Source organism: Lathyrus oleraceus, chromosome 2, assembly GCF_024323335.1.
Source record: "Lathyrus oleraceus cultivar Zhongwan6 chromosome 2, CAAS_Psat_ZW6_1.0, whole genome shotgun sequence".
In the NCBI taxonomy this organism is placed as follows: Eukaryota; Viridiplantae; Streptophyta; class Magnoliopsida; order Fabales; family Fabaceae; genus Lathyrus; species Lathyrus oleraceus.
The window spans coordinates 437,490,652-437,496,807 of NC_066580.1; the positions used below are offsets into that span (position 1 = coordinate 437,490,652).

The 6,156-nt window shown below is 36.9% G+C and overlaps 1 non-coding gene across 1 annotated transcript; it reads right to left on the minus strand.

The window, feature by feature from the left end:
* Positions 1–5,820: 5,820 nt before the first annotated feature.
* Positions 5,821–5,927, minus strand: LOC127125076 (small nucleolar RNA R71). Its single transcript, XR_007804540.1, has one exon. It is a non-coding gene; the product is annotated as a small nucleolar RNA R71 (small nucleolar RNA).
* Positions 5,928–6,156: the final 229 nt, after the last annotated feature.

The window sequence follows — 6,156 nt, forward strand, 5'->3', positions numbered from 1 at the left end:
TCTTTTTTTGCCTCCCTTGACATATTCGGGAAAACGTCCTCTCTTATTAAATAATTTATTGACATTCTCCAGCTAGATGCAGTCATCGATGTTGTGGTCGTGGCCCTTGTGGAAGTGGAATTTTTTTGTCTTATTTGTTCTAGACTACTTTCTAAAGAGGAAAGGTTTTCTTAATCCTCCTTTTCAAAACTCCATGTTGGTTCACTCTTGATAAATCTTCTATCGTTAGACATTCTAAGGAGTATACTTATCGTATCAACCATGGGTGCCACGGTCAAATTCATCTCTTCACCTATGAGAGTCTTTCCTAGATGAGTGATTAGGGTTTGCATATGTTGTGTATGGATTTTTTAATTAGGTGTTAATATTTTCTTCAAGGTTGATGAAAGGTTGTGACATGTTTATCATCTCTTTCACAATACGAGTCTCTCTTCGCCCCAACTTCTACTTGAAGAAGCTATCCTATAACAATATGTTCTTAAATATCCATCACTTTAGACCCTCTTCAAACTCTTTTACTTCCACGATAACTTGTGTGAAACAGTCGATATAAGATTGCAAGCTATCTTTCTATCCATGTGTTATCCTGCTTAGGGAAGATATTGGCTACCTTTCTGGGGGTAGTGAAGTTAGTCGTGAAGCTCTCGCATAGGTCAGCCTATGACTCAATGCTCTTGTCCAGCAGAGATTTAAACTACAACCTTGAAAAACACATAAACATTAATCCAAATAATTTTCATTTGGAAGCTTCATCAACGTGGAAGTAGTCCAAACACTTATCAACAAGTTGCATGTGCTCGTTGGGATCTCTTTTCCCATTGTACTCATTCAGCTTAAGAGGTTTCTCTAGTACTTTCGGTATTTCGTTGTCTATGATATGGGCGTATAAGGGATGAGGATTCTTTGCCTGTGGCATTTCTACCTGCTCCTGAGGAGGAAAATGGCCACCTCTGTCTTCCCTGGGCCTTTAAGGAGGGCTTTGAAGCTTCTTGATCTTCTGGTGGTTCTGTGATTTTTGAGCATCGTCTCTCTGTGATGTGATTGGCACAGGAACGGTGATTTTGATCCTCTTTGAAAGGACTTCCTACATGGTATTTTCCTTAGGCGTAACGTTGTGCAAGATTTTTCCAAGGTGAAGCAATATTTCTCCTATTGCCTGTGATATTTCTAGTCAAATCATGTTGTACTTACTAGTCAACAAATCATTAGAAACTTGTACCTCAACATTATCATCTAGCAGTTGTATATTAGTCAATGATTAAGGTCGTAAGGTTGGTGGTCATACCAGATGTCTGAGCAGAAGTATTAGAGTGGATCATATGATCAGAGGAGATTGGAGTTAAAGGAGGTGATTGAGTTCTTGCCGCTTGAGCGACAACTGTAGTTGTTTTACATAAAGTGATGGAACGAGTAACTTTAGATTCAACCATTGTTGGAAGGTTTAGAAGTCAGGAATCTAGAAAATTTGAAAGTCAAGGTTGATCCGCCACTCGAATAGGTTGAAAATGGTCAATCTAGTGTTTGATTTTGAGAACTCAGATCCGATAAGTTAAGGAGGTTTCAAATTGATGGATAGAAGAAATAATGTGTGATTGTGGAAAACGTTGGAATAAAAAGGAAACACCATTGTTCCATTATGGAACCAGAACTAATCGGATAATCAATGGTTGCGATTGACAATGGTGGACCTAGGCCTCAGATGCGGATGAGGTGTTGACCTTCAAGGTTATTCCTCTAATGCTCAATTTAGTATGTGAAGGAGAAAAGTGAATGAAATTTAAATTTGAAATTGTGTACCCGAGACTCTTCATGCGTGTCCTTTATATAATAGAGAAGTTATAACAACATGTTATTCTCTAGGCGTTGTATGCGGGGAGTCGTTTGATGTATCTTGACATTGGATCTATTATACACTTCCATAGGGTAGTTTCCCCATGGTGTGACCATTTTTGAGTGAATCATTGCCCCTTTGGATCGTCAGCCGATGACCCTTCTGGTTAGCCTGAAACAAATACTAATAGAACTTTTAAAATATAAATAAATAATGAAGTAATATTTAGAAAATAATTAATTTTTTTATTCATCATTTAAAGTTTATTATATATTACTTGTTTAAAGTTTTTTTTATATTTTGAAAATGGAAAATTCAATTTATATATTTTTTAATATTTTTACCAAGGCATTAAGAGAATTTGGATTGGGATCTTTGAAGATGATATGATTTTTTTCTTGGATGGACTTTTGGGCTTGTCTGTGGGCCTCATTACTCAAGTCTCTCTTAGTGAATCTAATGACACCATGCTCAAAACAAGCCAGGGTTTTTCTAATGTTCTCAATGAGATACTCTTTGTAGGTGATGATAATCATCATTAGGAGATTTTTATGAAGAAATTCAGGTAAATTTGGAAGAAGAATGATAAAAAAAAACCATGTTAAAACATAAAGAAAAGAGCACAATGTGAATACAAGGAAGATACAAAGACTCGGTGAAAAATATGAAGAAAAATGAGGAAAAAATTGAGTTTGCCACAGGATTTCTCGTGCGCAATGCAACCTATTGCGGTGCGATGAGGCTTGCATCGCGACACGATGATAACCGACTGCGATGCGATACTGTTTTTTCAGCATGACACGCCTTTTTCTATTTATATGCAAATTTGGCTACTTTTTCAAGGATTTCAAATCAGAGATATAAAGCGACAACTAGGGTCATTCAATGAGCAATTTTGGAGCACATTGAGTCATTGGAGAGCAATTATTCCATAGATTTTGATGATGAATACTTCTCCACTCATGGTATTTGTAAAATTATCAATGAGTAGTTAATTTTTCTAGATTAGGGCTTTTTTAAATGAACCTTGTTTTTACCCTGTTAGATCATATGTGTGTTTGAGATTTGTTGAGTACTTTCAGTATTATTATCTTATTTAAATTGTTCTTGTGTTTAATGTTTTTTGTAGCTTATGGATGCATGAACTAATATAGATAATTAGGGATTTCTATTCGTTAGTCTAATTATCTGAACTAGGTAATTTATTCAATTTTGTAATGAACTAGGAATATGAATTTATGAGTTGTTGCTTATGAATTAATGCACTGACAACACCAAATTTTTCTTTGAATTGACCTAAGGAGTTAAGGAATTATTATATAAACTAGTGAGTTACATACCAAGGAATTGAATGTAGTGGTTATGATAATTTGTAGTGAGATGATAATATGATATGAATAGGATTTTCCATCCTTATCTAAATCAGTTTGTGGTAGGCATGGCAATATAACCCGTACCCGCGGGTACCAACCCGAACCCGCCCCGAAGTTGACGGGGAAAACCCGCTTTGACTGGGTTTGGGTTTGGGATTGGGTTTTCCCCGATTTTAAAATATGGGGATGGGTCGGGTAATGGGGACATTAGTACCCACCCCGAACCCGCCCCGTTTATTTTACTATGTACATTATTATTTATTTTTGATAATTTAAAATATTAAATATTGTGTCAATGTTTTGATATTTTAATTTGAATTTATTATTTAAAATATTTGAAATGTATGTATGGAATTTTTTTAGATTGTTTTATTTTATTATTTGTAATGTAATTTTATTTTGGAAAAATAAATATTTCTATTAAAAAATTGATTTTACTAAATGAATGGTGGCGGGGCGGGGATACCCGAACCCGTTTGGGACGGGTTTGGGTTTTGATTCCCCATCCCCGTTTGGGTTTGGGGCGGGGAATGGGGATTGTTTGGGGATTCAGGTTTGGGTTTGGGAGAGGTAAAAACCGTCCCCGACCCGCCCCTGCCATGACGTGTCAAATTCAACTTCCATCAACTCCCATGTTTTCCCACTACTTCCACTAAGGCACCCCATATTGTGCTTGTGGCGGGCGCCATGGCCTTGTGGCGGGCGCCACAAGAGGAAAAAAGGTTCCCTCCTATTTTCAAGTTGAAGGGCATCCAAGTCATTTCCATCTTTTTACTTGCTTATAAATAGAAACGCGAATTCACTTTTACAATCATCCAAACTTAGAGCAGAGGCAAACTCAGAAGCAACTTTGTTTCACTTAGGCATATATTCAGTATTTTATAGTGGTAATCGCTTCGCATTGGAGTGTTACCACAATTGTGTAATCGAGTCTGTGATAGAGTCTGTAATCAAGTTTGGAGCATTTTGGAAGGAAGTTAATCCTGCCGCCATTTTCATTTCCGCATTGCAATTTACTCAGCCCTCCGATTGGAGCAGGTTTTTATTACTTGTCTTTACTTTATTTATTTTCCGCACTCGCCTTTACTTTATTTATTTCCCGCACTCGCTTTTACTTTGTTTATTTTCCGCACTCGCTTTTACTTTGTTTATTTTCCGCACTCGCTTTTACTTTGTTTATTTCCGCACTCGCTTTAAATTTGTTTATTTCCCGCACTTGCTTTAAATTATTTATTTCCCGCACTCGCTTTACTTTTATTTACTTTAATGCACTTTTACTTTACCATGTCTAACTAAATCTAAAAGGTTAGAATGTAAGGATCGTAATTGAACCGATAATTCGTACAATTGTTCGTAGAAGCACTTAAGGGCTATTTTAACTTTCAACTTAAGTTTTCCCGCACTTCAATTTCGTTGGGTAAGATCGAAAGCCGTCCAACGTCTTTTTAAACTTAATTGTTTTTAACTATTTCAAAAACAGCGAAAGCGCTTTGTTTAGTTCACTAGGAGATTTTCACATTAAGAAGAAAAGAGATTTCAAAACTACTTTCGGACGCGTTTATAAGTTTAGAGTCTGGTTCGTGAGAACCTCTTTTGGTTAAGAAATCCAGGTTACAATACTTTTCAACTTAGTTAAGATACTATTTCTTAAAAATAGGTTTACTACTCTAACGCAACGTGCGCCTTTTTATAAGTGACAATAAGAGGGTTTGATTAGGGGGTACAACTCGGTTCTGAATACGCGAAAGCGACAGTTCCCGTTAAATTAGTTCTTTTCAAAGTAGGAAACATTACCCATAAGTAATTCTATTAGCAAGTACTTGGATTATCAATTGATTACGTGAATTACATTCGACCTTGTCTTTATTAATTAATCTTTACTCAACACTTTACTTTTCATTGTACACTCTAAAAACACCTATTTCAATTACCTTTGATAAACACCATAACAATAGATAACGATAGATTGACACTTGGTCTCTGTAGATTCGACAATCTTTTATATTACTCGGACGCGTTCGTATACTTGCGAAAAGCACGCATCAAGTTTTTGGCGTCGTTGCCGGGGACCAATTTCGTCAAATTTCATTTTCCTGTTGTTATATCGTTTAGACTTAGGTTATTTCCCACCGGTCAATGCGAAGAACTCGCAGTACCGGAAGTTTAAGCTTAGTATACCCTCTGGCGGAACCTGAACGTTACGCTCGCGCACGTTTATTCTTTCATAGAATTAAGAGAGCTATGGCCGAAGATCAAAACCAAAGACCTCTTAAGGACTTCGCTCAACCATCTAACGAAGAACCTAGTTCTAGTATAGTAAACCCAACCATCCCAGCTAATTATTTCGAACTTAAACCATCCCTGTTGCAACAGAGACAATTCGCGGATCTCGCTACTAAGAACCCAAACCAACATTTAAAAATATTTCTTCAATTAGCAGATACTTTTAAAACCAATGGAGCTTCTCCTGAGGCAATACGTTTAAGATTATTTCCTTTTTCCCTCAGAGATAAAGCTCTATCATGGTTAGATTCCCTTCCACCCAATTTCATTACGACTTGGGATAACCTTAGAAGAGTTTTTCTTGCTAGATATTTTCCCCCAAGTAAGACCACCGTTCTTCGAAACCATATAACTAGATTTACCCAAAACCAAGGAGAATCGTTGTTCGAAGCTTGGGAGAGATATAAAGAGTTGTTACGAGCATGCCCACATCATGGTTTAGAAAATTGGTTAATCATTCAAACCTTCTAAAATGGACTTCATTACAACACAAAGATGACCATCGACGCTGCCGCAGGCGGTGCTCTGATGAACAAACCTTATCCTGAAGCTAGTGCCCTCATCGAAGATATGGCTCAAAACCATCAATCATGGGGAGTCGAACGAGCGACAGTTAAGAAGAAGGAAGCCCAAGGAGGAGTGCATGAACTAAGCTCTATAGACATGATG